Genomic DNA, 14993 nt, shown 5'->3' with positions numbered 1-14993 from the left:
GGACAGACTGTTCTGCTTTCGGGCGTGTAGTTTTTCCTCTCTACAGGTCGTCAGCTGTTCTTGTGGGCCTGTGTCTTGAGTTCACCAGGCAGGTCTCTTGCAGCAGAAAAGTTGGTCTTACCTGTGGTCCCGAGGCTCAAGTTTGCTCGCGGGGTGCTGCCCATGAGCTCTCTGCAGCAGCAGCAACCAGGAAGATCTGCGCAGCCGTTTCCGGGAGCTTCAGTGCACCAGGGTTCCAGATGGCATTTGGTGTTTTCCTCTGGCGTCAGAGATGTGTGCAGAGTGCAGTCTCTTCTGGTTTCCCAGGCGTGTCTGCCTCTCTGAAGGTTTAGCTCTCCCTCCCACGGGATTTGGGTGCAGAGAACTGTTTATCCGGTCTGTTCCCTTCAGGTTCCGGCGGTGTCTCAGGCGCAGGGGTCCTGCCGCTCCCGGGCCCTCCCCTACGGGAACCCAGAGGCCTTATACAGTTTCCTCTTGGGCCAGGGATGTGGGCAGGGGTGGGCAGTGTTGGTGGTCTCTTCCGCTCTGCAGCCTCAGGAGTGCCCACCTGACCAGGCGGTGAATTCTCTCCCCCACGGGGTTTGGGAGCAGAGAGCTGCTGCAGGCAGGGATCCGCCGGTTTGGGACTCCCGCTAACCACCAGAAGTGCCCGGTCCTAGAGGAATTTTGCCTCAATGTGTCCTGAGTTCACCAGGCAGGTCGCTTGCAGCAGAAAAGTTGGTCTTACCTGTGGTCCCGAGGCTCAAGTTTGCTCGTGGGGTGCTACCAGGAAGCTATCATTTGTTTTTTATACTCCAGATTTTATTTCCCTCTTGGTCCACCCCCTGAGGGTTCCACATCCCTTATGTCCTCCCTTCACTCCCCCGTCCCCACATGGATGTCCCCACCCCATCCACCCCACCAGACCTCTAAACTCCCTGGGTCCAGTCTCTTGAGGGTTAGGTGCATCTTCTCTGACTCAACCCAGACCCAGGAGTCCTCTGCTGTATGTGTGTTGGGGGCCTCATCTCAGCTGGTGTATGCTGCCTGGTTGGTGATCCAGTGTCTGAGAGATCTCAGGGGTCCAGGTTGGTCCCCCCCCCCCACAGGGTCACCCTCCTCCTCAGTTTCTAACAGATTTTCCCTAATTCAACCACAGGGGTCAACAGCTTCTGTTTGTTGGTTGGGTGCACATATCTGCATCTGACTCTTTCAGCTGCTTGTTGGGTCTTTTGGAGGGCAGTCATGCTAGGTCCCTTTTTATGAGCGCCTCATAGCCTCAGTAGAGTCCTGATATACTCTGCTCCTTGATTCATTGTGTTTGTGAGGCTTTCCTTGAAGTTTTTCAGTTGGGGTGTTGATTTTTAGGTTCCATTGCGTCTACTTGGGTCCTTTGCAGTGTTTCTGTCTCCTTATTGAACTCCATTCACCCACCCAGGTTTTTCTTCTTCTCTTCCATTAGCCTTACGTTTGCATTGTCTTGGGCATCCCTGAGGAGTTTCTTTTTAAGGTCTTTCTCCCTGATTTCTTTGTGCTTTGTTTAAATCTTGAATTCTTTGATGAACTGTATGATTATTCATTTGGATTCTGTACCCTGGGGCTCGCATATGAATTCTCATTGGCAAGCATTTCTACAGGATTGGTGGATTTTGGAGAGAAGATATTGGCTTGACGTTTGCATTAGTAATAATAATGGCGCCTCAGATAAACCTCCTTGGCTATGATACAGCCACTGCGCCAAGCTTGGCTTGATCTTTCATGTTATTTGCATCTTTGTGATGAGATCTGGGCAGGCAGACTTCTTTTTCAGATATGTTCAGAACAGTGCAGGAGAAAGGATGTGTGGTGGGTTGGGCTAGAAACAAAATCAAGAGGATGGAGGAAAATGAAATAGTGTATAGGCTGTGTCTACTGATCCAAGTCTGGACTATGGATGTATATTTGACTTGGTTAAATATCCTATATTAATAAAAAAACAACATGATGCTGGCAGAAAAAGAGACACGCAGACCAATGCGGGGGCAATACCGAAACATCAGCACACATAACTTCAGCTGTATCTGATCAGAGGGCTGAGCTTTGAAACCACCGACGAGAGTCTGAAGAGCAATTTTTGAGCAATGGAGAACACTTCCAACTTCTTGGTAATGAGAGATCCAAACACCAAAAGGTCCAGGGGCTTTGGGTTTGTCCCATACACCACTGTGGAGGAAGTGGATGCTACCATGAATGCGAGACCACACAAGGTGGGTGGAAGAGTTGTGGGACCTAAGAGAGTTAGCTGTGGCATGGAAAAGTCTCAGAGACCAGGTGCCCCCTTAACTATGAAAAAGGTCCTTGTTGGTGGTATTAACGAAGACACTGAAGAACATCACCTACGAGATTATTTTGAGTGGTATGGGAAAACTGAAGTGATCGAAATTATGACTGATCGGGGCAGTGTTAAAAAGAGGGGCTTTGCTTTTGTCACCTTTGATGACCATGACTCTGTGGATAAGATTGTCATTCAGAAATACCACACTGTGAATGGCCACAACTGTGAAGTAAGAAAAGCTCTGTCAAAGCAGGAGAGGGCTAGCGCTTCATCCAGCCAGAGAGGTCGAAGTGGCTCCGGAAACTTCGGTGGTGGTCGTGGAGGCGGTTTTGGTAGCAATGACAATTTTGGTTCCGGAGGAAATTTCTGTGGTCATGGTGACTTTGGTGGCAGCCATGGTGGTGGTGGATATGGTGGCAGGGGGATGGCTATAATGGATTTGGCAATGATGGAAGCAATTTTGGAGGTGGTGGAAACGACAATGATTTTGACAATGATAACAATCGGTCTTAGAATTCTGGACCGATGAAGGAGGAAACTTTGGAGGCAGGCACTCTGGCCCTCATGGTGGAAGAGGCCAGTACTGTGCTAAACCATGAAACCAAGGTGCCATGGAGGTTCCAGCAGCAGCAGTGGCTATGGCAGTGGCAGGAGGTTCTAATTACAGCCAGGAAACAAAGCTTAGCAGGAGAGGAGAGGCAGAGAAGTGACCGGGAAGCTACCGGTTCACAGGTTTTGAACTCAGCCAAGCACAGTGGTGGCAGGGCCTAGCTGCTACAAAGAAGACATGTTTTAGACAATACTCGTGTGTGTGTGGGCAAAATCTCCAGGACTGTGTATCTGTGACTAATTGTAGAACAGGTTATTTTAGTTTCTGTCCTTTGGAAAGTGTAAGGCATTCCAACAAAGGGTTTTACTGTAGACCTTTTTCACCGGTGCTGTGAATTGCTCAATGTAAAAGTCTGATCAGGAGGCTGAATAGATGTGTCTTAAAACAACAACAACAAACATGACTACCATGAGTTTAGCAAGGATGACACACCGAAAGGGACAGGGGAAAGACCGTAAAACCTCCATGCCAAGGGTAACCAAGAAATGCTGAGAAATAGGCTTCCCCAGGGTTGGCACAGCGGTTGGCTATCAAATGTCAAATGCTCAGCCCTGACAGCGTAAACACAAATCACATCCTACAAACCAAGCAGGTTCCATTTAGGAATAAATATTCATGTCAACGAAAGGGTGAGGCCATGAATTTGTAAGAGAGAAAGAAGGGGTGTAGAAAAGGGTTTGACGGGAGGAAACGAGAGGGAGAAATAATGTAATTATAATCTCAAAAACAAAAATAATAATAAAAATAAATTTAGTGTGGAGATACCTCAGTGGTCTCTCAGAGGGACCTGCGTTCAATCCTCCTTACCCACTAAGTGGCTAGCAATCACCTGTACCTCCAGTTCCAGGGGATCAAACACCCTCTTTTGGCCTCCTTGGAGGCCACACCTGGTGCACAGATATAGATGCGGCAAAACATTCAAACACATAAAATAAAATAAAACTTTAAAAGTTTCCTACAGCTCAGAAGTCGTGCTTAAAGTATGGCCCAACTAGCCTGGCACGGTGATCTATGCCTTTAATCCTAGTACTTACAAGACAGAGGCAAGAAGATCTCTGTGAGTTCAAAGCCAGCCTGGTCAACAAAGAGAGTTCCAGACTAGCCAGGGCTGTTACAGGAGAAAACTTGTCTTGAAAAACAAAACAAAACAAAACAAAACAAAACAAAAAAAGACCCAACTTCTTCCTGAGGTCTAGAATTTAAACTTACAAAAAAAGGGGGGGGGGCTTTTGTTTTTTTTTAATTAAGTCACTTGGTTACATGCTAGGTTTAATAGAAATATGCAGCTATCTATTCCAATACATTGTTTGAAGTAGAATTTTTATTACTTTGCAAGGCATAAGAAAGATAAGCCATGTTCTCTAGATTAAAGCTAACATATACAAGTCTATAACAAATAAAACTCGAGCAAGGTTATTTATGCTCCATCAACCTTCTCCAGTTACCAGTTTAGTCTTGTCATTTAAATACAGAATTATTTTTGCTTGCTTAATAAGCATAAATATCGCAGCTCCATGTCTGCATACAGATGTGTGAATGTGTGTAGAAAGATTGCCGTGAGACGTTGCCACAGTGATTCAGTAAAAAAAAAAAAAAAAAAAAAAAAATTGTATTTCTTCATCATTTCTTGCAGCCTCTTAGAGAAATTCTAGTTTGCATTCGATATATTGGTCATCGATATCTATGGAGCTTCGACATGAAAGCAATTACAGTCGGTTTCGGAGAGATCATTTCTCTGAACAGGGCTGCTGAATATCTTCAGTGCACTTTGTAACAAATGATTTTTCAAATGTCATTTTATCCAACAGCCTTGGGCTCGAAAGACTGTACATCCCTTCTGAGCCAAAGGTGGGTTATTTCAGAAGATCTGATCCCCCCAATTCCGGGTTCCATCCCCACAGTGTAGACCCTTTCATCAAGAACAACCCATAAAGTACTAGTTGGCTGTTTTGCTAATTAGTTTTTGTGTGATAATCAGTTCTAATTGTTAACTTGATGCAATCTGGAATCAGCCAGGAAGGAGGGCTCAGTGAGGGGTTGTCTAAAGCAATTGGCCTGCAAGGGTGGCTGCATGTACCATGTCTTGATTGCTTTAACTGATGTGAAAAGATCCAGACTGGAGTCCCTCCCTGCTTTGGAGCCCTGGGCTTTATGAGAGTAGAGTCAGATAGCTGAGTACCAAGCTGCAACCATTTCCCCTGCTCTTTAATATGGATGCCACACGGCATGCTATGTAAGTTCCTGCCGCCTTGACGCCCCCGCATTGGGGGACTGTGGCCTGAATTACGAACTAAAATAAGCCCTTTCTCCCCTAAGTTACTTTTCTTTAGGGTATTATTTTTATCACACCAACAGAAATGAAGCTAGGACACCTTGCATAGTAGGACAACTCTTGGGCTTTCCTGTTACCTGACACATGGACTGACACTTTAGTGTGCAATGGATGAAGCCCAATTCCTATAGGTCATGTAAGGTCTACATGATCCCAACCCTGCCACCACCCTATTGCTTCACCAATCTGTTGTCCCCTCTCCTTGCTGTCATTTCCTTGGGGAGACCATAGTTTTGACCCTGTTTTTGATTCTTCTTAGTACCCCCCACCTCAACAGGGCTCAACTTCTTCATAACAAACATCAATGTTTGGAGAAATATCCGATTCTCTGACCCTGTCTGAGTGGATATATTGTCTCTCTGGGACCTGATCATTCCTGCTTTTGTATTTTTTGTCTTCTCTACTTCTTTCTTCCCATTGTCGTCTACTCCCTCCACCAACGGGTCACAGGAATGAGATAATCAGAACTTCTTTATGCTACTGATTTGTAAGCCTGGGTTATGATCATTTGCAACATGCTGTAATGTTTTGTGCCTACCCAAGCGTGAAAAAAGACGTAGATGTGAGATTGAATACCATATTAATATACAGTAGAGCTGTAATTGCATGTGTCCACTTACACTATTAGGCCCAACAAATAACATTTTACCGTATCCATCTAACCAATCTGACAATCTTCCTCCCTCCTCTTATGTAATGGTCCCTGAGGGAAGGGTCGTGACATATGGCCTCTTTTCATGCTGACCAGTTGTGGGTCTCTGTATTGATCATTATTTGGTGGGGGAAAAGCTTCTTTTATGAGGGCTGAGAGACTCACTAATTTGTGGGTATTTTGAATCTTTAGATATCTGTGTTCAAATGAGTGATTTGATATCATATCTACAAATCCAGTTGTCGTCTGTTGCTAAGGAAGATCCAACAGGTTTGACTTAATGCAATTGTGCTTTATGTGGGTATCTTCTGTTTCTTTTTACTTCTACTAGTAGTCAATCTTGTGCAGATTTTGCATCTATATTTAAATAGAATAGGGTGAGTAGTTGTTTTCTCAAGGACTTTATTTCATTTGCAAGTACCACTTACATTAGTCAGTTGAATTAGCATATGTAAGGATATGTTTTCCTGCAAACACAGCACTATAGATTTAAAAAAAAATAAAGTGTTTATCGAAGATACAGTATCAATTTCACTTTGTAGAGGGCCCCAGGTTCTCAAAAGGAAGGAGAGAAATCTGGGTTTGATGAGGGGAAGTCAAGGACTATGAAACAACGGAAGCCAGCTGCCCTGAGTTGATCTGCAAGCGTTCGTGGAGAAAACCACGTGTAAAGGGGAGAGCTGTTTTCTTGACTTTTTTTTTTTCTCACGTTTTATAAGAACCTGAAACCTTTGCTCCATGGGGACTGTGTTCTTTATCTGCAAAGAGAGAATTGGATGAGTCCACTTTTGACCTACTCTTTCTCTTAGGTCTACCACCAGGAGTCAGATTCTGCAAAAGGGATTCCCAGGAGGAAGAAGGCCAACAAGACCAGATAAGTGGGAAAAAACACAATAGAAATCCTGCCTCCCAAAGGGCCTACATGCGACACTGGACATAAGAACAGAAAACTGGGTAAGAGGGGCCTCTGACAGAGGCTTCATACTTGAGTAGGAGAGTTTACTAAAGTATTAACTAGGGGCCAGAAGGATGGCTCAATGGATAAAGGTGTTTGCTGTGCAAACATGACGACCCCAGTTCAAACCCAGAACCCATTTAGAAGTGGAAGGAGAGAAGCCGCTCTCCACTAAGTTGTCCTTTGACCTTCACCCGTGCACAGTGGCACGTGCATGTACCTTCCCACATCATACACTCATGTGCACAATAACAAATATTTTTCTTGATAAATGATAAAAATTGGAAGACCGCGGTGAGAGATTTAATGTGAGAAGGTGATATGTCTTAAACTCAGATGATAATGTTTCCAAGAGGATTTGAGCCCCCAAATCTAACAGATGTCATCCATTAGTTTATACAGTCGAGGGAAAGAAACTCACGTTTCTGAGCTTCGATACCTCAAACATGAGCATGAACAGTGTTAACACTGGATTTTCAAAGATTCTCAAAAAAGGGTACAGAAAAATGATTCTTCAGTGGATAGGCATAGTAAGGGAGCATCTTATACTTTGATTCCACAGAGCTAAGCCTGGGGCTTTGCCTCTAGAATTATTGCTGAAATTGAGCAGAGTCCCACTGTACATCAGTTCCAGTTTTGATAATGCATCCCCTCCCCATCCAGAAGCCCAATAGACAAGTCCCCAAAACATCCATTGAGATTTTCCAGTAATTGAAGACCAACAAACCCTACCAACCTTGATGCATAGACTCGTATAAAGCTGGCTTGTATAAAATATAGGTGTGAAAGAGATGAGCTTAGTGAAATGCCCTCAATTACATATCTGGACATGCCAGCCAGGGGTAACAATTTTCTGCTAAAATATTAATGTTTTGTAGCTCAACAACTGGAGGCCTAGTCTGCTGGTTTCATTACATTTCATGGTCACCATCTCCATTGGGATTCGTACCGCTGCTATGTGGAGAAACAAGGCACAATGGAAGGCTAATTCAGGGTTCATTTCTTTCTAACTCTGTTTCAGTGGCTTCATAGTGATAAATTGCCTTTAGGAAGGGGTTTCCACCATGGACGTCAAGAACAGCTATTAAGTCTAGGTGTGACCGACTATTTTAATAGGGCATCTGAGCAAATCTTAGTGTTGCACACTGTACTTCAGTGAGTGTCCCTCATGCAGCCATGATATTGCAAAGAGTACATATTGAAGATAACATCCATCTACATCGAGGAACCGTCCCTGAGTACAGCCAAGGGATCATTCGTGTTGCTGACAGGGAAGTGGAGCTCCTTACTGTATCTTTGCTGTTTTGGTTATTGTGAATAAAAACATCAATCAACAACTGTATGAGAACCACATCCATTCTTCATCTGAAACCGGCAGGTTGCCACAAACCATGGCTATGAACAGCAGCTGTGACAGCGACTCATGAGATTCAAAGGACTAATTGGGATTGACAGTAAAGAGTTTCCGTGAGTGTTTTATTATTTGTCAATTGTGTGGTTTATTTCCTTTCAATTAACGAAACGTGTAAATGAACCTCTGTACAAATAAATATGCAGGGTCGGGAAGATAGGTTGGTTGGTAAAGTGTTTGCCTTGCGAGCCCAATCATCTGAGTTCCATGCAAAGTTTTCACATGAAAATGGAAGCAGGCTGTATACTTATAATACCAGCACTTTGGAGATAAAAACAGAAGGCTCTGTGGGACTCTCTGGCCAGCCACCATAACCTATTTGGGGGTTCCAGACCAGTAAGAGAGCCTATGGAAGAAACTAAGGTTCAGCCAAGTGGTGGTGGCACACACCTTTAATCCCACCACTCGGGAGGCAGATTGAGTTCAAGGCCAGCCTGGTCTACATAGTGAGTTCCAGGACAGCCAGGACTACAAAGAGAAACCCTATGTCAAAAAAACAAAGATAGATAGATAAATAGGTAGATAGATAGATAGATAGATAGATAGATAGATAGATAGATAGATAGATAGATAGATAACAAGGTTAACAGCATGTAAGAAATTACAACCTAGAGCGCTTGCCTAGCAAGCGCAAGGCCCTGGGTTCGGTCCCCAGCTCTGAAAAAAGAAAAAAAAAAGAAAGAAAGAAAAGAAAAGAAAAAAGAAATTACAACCAATGCTATTCTTTCCACACAGAGACGCACATATATTCACAATACACACATGCACACACACAATTAATTCATATACATGCATGCATATTTGTATGTAATGAACCAAGCACTGGAGAGCCGACCCTTAAGGGCTTGCCTATACGATGTGGCCTGTGATCTAGTATGAAAGAGAAAACTGTGGCACACAATTAATAACAAAGGGCGGAATGAAAGATCCCAAGTCTTAACACATAAAGGAGCAATGTGTTCATCACTCTGAGGAAGGAGGCATGAAAAGCAAACCCAAGGCTCAGATAGGTGAAGAGAACTTGGTTGGCTAGAAAAGTCAATCAGAAGTCATACACAGTAGTCTCAGCTTCCTGCCCAATGTCAGGCTCCTTTTCTCACTTCTCTTTGCTTTGAATACAGATCATCTCTGCAAGGTAGACAAGGCTCTCTGAGGGTGGGGATATCAAGAAGACTGTGAATGCCCTGCTTAATGAGCCAAGATCCAAAAAGAGGCTTCTCCTCTCCACATCACTTCTCAGTGCCTTCCCACGAATCTCAGAGACTTCCCAATGGGAATCCTTTCATTACCGCAGAGCTGAGGAGTAAAGTCAGGACCAAGATTTGGGTCAGCATGTGATGAGATGCCTCCTACAGATGTACACAGGGCTGGAAGCATGGTGTGGTCAGTAAACTGCTCGCTTTGCAAACCTGAGATCTTGAGCTTGATCCCCAAGACCCAAATCAAAAAGTCAGGCATAGTGGTACACACCAGTGATCCTAGTGCTGAGGAAGTGGAGACAGGTGAGTCCCTGGTGCACGCTGGCTAACCAGCCTTGTCTCCTGGGCAAGCTGCATGCTAGGGAGAGACCCTGTTTTAAAGATAAGATGTATAGCCCTTGAAGATTATCTGAGGTTAACCTCTGGGCTCCATAAGCACACGTGCACACAGGTACACAGGTGCACACACACACACACACACACACATACACGTGCAACACACATGCACACACACCTATCTACACAGGTACATAAACACACAACAAAGATATACTCACACATAGCACATAATCGACATTTGTGCATGCCAATGGCAGTACACTTGAAGCATCCTTGACACTCCTCCTAGACAGGAATGGAATCTGGAATTCGGATTAATTGGGGATAATCATAAGACAAAAGGCTATTTAGCAATTACCCCTAGGGTCTGGAGAGATGACTCAGCGGTTAGGAGCACTGACTGCTCTTCCAGAGGTCCTGAGTTCAAATCCCAGAAATCACATGCTGGTTCACAACCATCTGTAATAAGATCTGATGCCCTCTTCTGGTGTGTCTGAAGACAGCGACAGTGTATATAATAAATAAATAAATCTTAAAAAAAAAAAAAAAAGAAAGAAATTACCTCTAACAGAACATTCTGTTTCTGGAAATAACTATTATTCCCAGGCAGAGTGGGAACATAACTGGGGAATTGATTAATTCAGTGGTGCCTTTATGAGCCAAAAGACATCAATTTACAGCCATACACTTCTTTCTCCCATCAAATCCCAGTGTTGAATGGGATGGTTCTCACATCCCTTCTCAGTGCTGCCATCACTTGACCTTAAGAAACAGCAGAGCAGAGATCTCTCTAAAAGAATATTTAGAGAGTCAACTCAATGAATGCATGCTTCTATAGTCCAATTTAACTGACTCGTGACTGGTGATCTGGGAATAGCTAGAAAACAGAAAAGACATGTCAATCCACCCGCCTTCCCCACATGTTGTACTTTGTCTCTCCACATAACCAGCAGCTTCAAGCAAACTCCAGCTTTGCTGAACACAGCCAGACAGGCCGCATTGAGAGTGTGAAGGACTCAAGGCATCTCCAGGGGAATATGTCAGAAATATAAAGTCCTAGGCCCTACTCCAGGCCAGCTGAATGAGAATCTTCCCCAAACACCTCTGGATTCCCTGTTTGCATTTTAGGGTTTAAGAAGCCATGCTGTCTTCATGACCCGCTCACCTTCCTCAGCTCGGTGGGACGACTGATTTCTCCTAGACTTCTGCTGGGCCACATCCTGTTTTTCTTTTGCTTTAACCTTAACGCTCGAAGCTGCCATTTTAACTTTACTGTTATTCTCTAAAGGTTTGTTCTTGTTTTTACGAATAGTTACTCAGGTTTGCACAAGTTATGAGTGAGTCAACCTTCCAGCTGCCAGCCACATTACTCTGTGCTAGGCCTTGTTAGGTGCAGGTACGTGGTTTGACGGAACTAAGGGTTTTTGATGAAGTATCCATCCCTTTATGACAAAAATGCCAATAGAGGGCTGGTGAGAGGGCTGAGTGGGTGAGAGCAGGTCTGAAAGCCTGCGGTCACCTCTGAACACACACTGGGAAGTGGAAAGAGAGAACCAACTTCATGAAGCTTTCCTCTGACCTACACACACACACACACCCTTTCTCTCTCTCTCTCTCTCTCTCTCTCTCTCTCTCTCACACACACACACACACATACACACACACACAAACACACACATCATGCATATAGTTGTAATATTTTATAAAGTAATGACGACAATATGTTGCTTCCATTCTGTTTGATTTTATGTCTGTTTGTTCATCTTGAGACAGGGCCTCGAGATGTCTCCTAGACTCTCCATCCACCATCCTCAATCTCTGAGGGCTGCTGTGTGCCTCAACTTCAGTTCTGTATCTACTAAAAACAAATTGCTGAAAAAAAAGTCTCCTTTTAAAAAGATAGTGCGCACACTATTCGAGTAAAAAGAAAAGCTGTGTTTCCCCTTATCCTTCACAAGTACAATTTCATAAGATTGGCATTTCTGCCCACTTGACTCACCAAACACAGATGGGGTGGGGGTGGGGGAAGAAGAGGGGTGGCAGAGAGAGGACTAGGGAGGACTGAGTGACCAAAGCACAGTCTATATGAAGGCAATCAGCGAATAAAAATATTTTGATCTGATACTGAGAACTTTACCACGTACTCAGTCCTGGAGGCTTTTGTGAATTTGTAAAAGCTGGGTGCCTGGCTAGTTTTATGTCAGCTTGATGCAATCCAGCGTTGTCTGAAAGGAAGGAGTCTCAATTAAGAAAATGCCTCCGGAAGATCAGGCTGTAAGGCATTTTCTTAATTAGTGATTGATGGATGGAGGAGAGCCCAGCCCTTTGTGGGTGGAGCCAACCTAGTCTGGTAGTTCTGGGTTCTATAAAAAAGCAGGCTGAGCAAGCCATGGTAAGCAAGCCAGAGAGCGGCAATCTTCCGTGGCCTCTGCATCAGCTCCGGCCTCTGGGTTCCTGCCTTGCTTGAGTTCCTGCCCTCGGTGCTTCGGATGATGAGCCCTTACATGGAACTGTGAGTGAAATAAACCCTTTCCTCCCCAAGTTGCCGTTGGCCACGTTGTTTCATCACAGCAATAGTAGCCCTAACTCAGATGATGTGCTATATTCTTTTGCCTACAGGGGCTTCAAGTTTTGTATTTAGTTCCACATTTCACCACGAGGGGGCACTGTGCCAAACTTACAGAACGGAGTATCTTTCTGATTGTGCTACCAGGCGGTAATCAGGCCGGTAATCGAGAAGCTTCAGTTGGGTTTTCTAATAAGAAAGATCCAGATGAACCACGTTTTCCTCTTCAGATCCAGGAGATACGAACTGACTGAGTCTCCCACCGGATCCTATGCTGAAAGATGTTATCCAGCCAGCGGGCACCACCTGGGGACATGGTGCCTAGCCAGCAGCCTCCACTTTGGAGGCTCTGAGACCTCTCTCAGCATCAACGAGCTGTATCTTGTTCTAAGGTAAGTGTTCTCTTCTTCCAAACCACCCTCTCTCAAAATAGGTCTCTAGACCGATATACAAAGAAAATGGAAAGGGCAAGAGGAGAAACAGACGGGAGAGAGAAAGGGGAAAGAAAGAAGGTGGTTGAGCAGGACAAGCAGAGGGGAGGAGGAAGGAACTCACTTGATTTTTCTTGTTTGATTGATTGATTGATTTTATTGTTAATCCCTTTAAGTTTCCACCTCCACTTTCATTCCATCTAGTCTTTAGTCGCCCTTTTTTTTTAAAAGAATTATTTATTATATATAAGTACACTGTCGCTGTCTTCAGACACACCAGAAGAGGGCATCGGATCTCATTACAGATGGTTGGGAGCCACCATGTGGTTGCTGGGAATTGAACTCAGGACCTCTGGGAGAGCAGTCAGTGTTCATAACCACTGAGGCATCTCTCCAGCCCTTGTTCTTTATTTTTATGGGGTTATTTAATGTTCTCATTATGGTTGTGGTGGTATATATGAGTGCTTGTGCGTGTGTGTGTGTGTGTGTGTGTGTGTGTGTGTGTGTCCCCCATCTCATTCTACTGAATACTCCCATATACTGTCTAAGTAAGATTTAAAATATATAGTTCTGTCTTTCCTTTCTCATTCCCTTGAATCTGATGAGAATTCAGCAGCCATGGATATGTAATAATTATTTGCTGATTGATCGACGAACTGTAAGCTTACCATGTTGGCTTCAGAATTATAGCACAGTCAATCTGGTTCTGGGGTGGCAGGTTATTGATATGGAAGCCTCGAGGGATGAGCAGTGATCCAGAGAAGTTTACGTACTCCTTTAAGAAGAAACTTCTGGAGAGCTTTGTGGACACCAGACCCTGATGACATTGTCTCCTAAGGTCATTAATTACCTTCAGGACAGCCAATAAGCCAGGCAAATTGCCTCTAGGATGCTGGGAGTCCCTGTAGTCTAGAACCAACTGGGGCAGATATGAGATGGCTGCGATATCAAGTCACATTAGGACACAGGGTGGCAGTGTGGAAGAGGGACCCAGCAGCACCAGCTGCCGTGTGACTGCTGTGGGAGGTGGTGGTGGGGCTCTGGTTCTCTTTGCAAATTCCCAAGCTGCTGGGATTAAGTAGGGGCACTGTGGGAAAGTGATCAGGCTCTGAGGATCGAGCCCTGGGGAGGGAGACTGGTGCTCTGAGAAGGAGCCAAAGTGTTGTGGTTTAAAAGTTAAAAAGTAATCTTTTTCTATCAGTTCCTGAGAGCCGGCTCTGCTCGCTCCAGCTGCTACTCTGCCATGTGGTCTGCAAGCCGCCCTCTCCCAGCTGTCAGCATTTTAGCCGCCCTCTCTTCGGGGTCCCCAGGAGGTAGTTACCATGACACACACACACACACACACACACACACACAATCTCCTTCTGTGGGCCCTATGCGTTCTCACTCCACCCGGGCAACACAACTGCCCCTCAGCCATTTCTTTCACACACTGTCCTCTTTAGCCTGGTAAAATCGAAGTTGCGGAAACTTGTGATTTAGCAATTAAATCTATGTTAAATTCTCAATCCACAATTCATCCACACAATAAATTCACTACCAATTGATAAAGATATAAACTGTCCACCTAGACAAGATAAAATCGATCAAGTTCACCTAAATCTGAGCCATCTTCCTCTGTAGACGCCATCTTGATCTCCCTCCTTCCTCCTCTCTCCCGCCTTACAAAAACTTTGTCCCCGCCCTACTCTCTACTGTCCAATCATGTTGTATCAACCTTGACATCAACCTATAACAAAGAGGGGAGGTTTTCCCTGCCAACATATGAAGAGACGGAGAGAAGACCTGTGAATTGGGGCCCTAAATATGCTGCCATGTTTAACATCTTGCCTCCAAAGCTATCAGAACTAAGTTGTTCTTGTTCATAAGCCTCCCAGGCCATGGTATTTTGCTATTAAAACCAGGAATGAAATAAAACATAGATGCTTGTTTGTCCTGTTTGCAACATCCTATCTGATCAGTTGCTCTGTTTGTTGAATCCTTCAAGCCCCCATCTCTTCTCTCCAGTCTCTGCCCCAACCACCTGGAACCTCTGTATCTCTCCGTGCCCAGAGAGGAAGAAAGGAGAACGACCATAGATGAGAATGATCGTAGACGAAGAGCGGATGGTCTCCTGCTGATGCAGACACTCTGCAGAGCAACTCCACAGAGTTTCAGCAAGAGCTCAGTAGAAATATTAAAGCTCTGAGGGGTAAGGTTTCCCTG

The sequence above is a fragment of the Rattus norvegicus genome, chromosome 17 (assembly GCF_021556685.1).
Source record: "Rattus norvegicus strain SHRSP/BbbUtx chromosome 17, alternate assembly SHRSP_T2T, whole genome shotgun sequence".
In the NCBI taxonomy this organism is placed as follows: domain Eukaryota; kingdom Metazoa; phylum Chordata; class Mammalia; order Rodentia; family Muridae; genus Rattus; species Rattus norvegicus.
Note: the sequence above shows the minus strand (reverse complement) of the source record.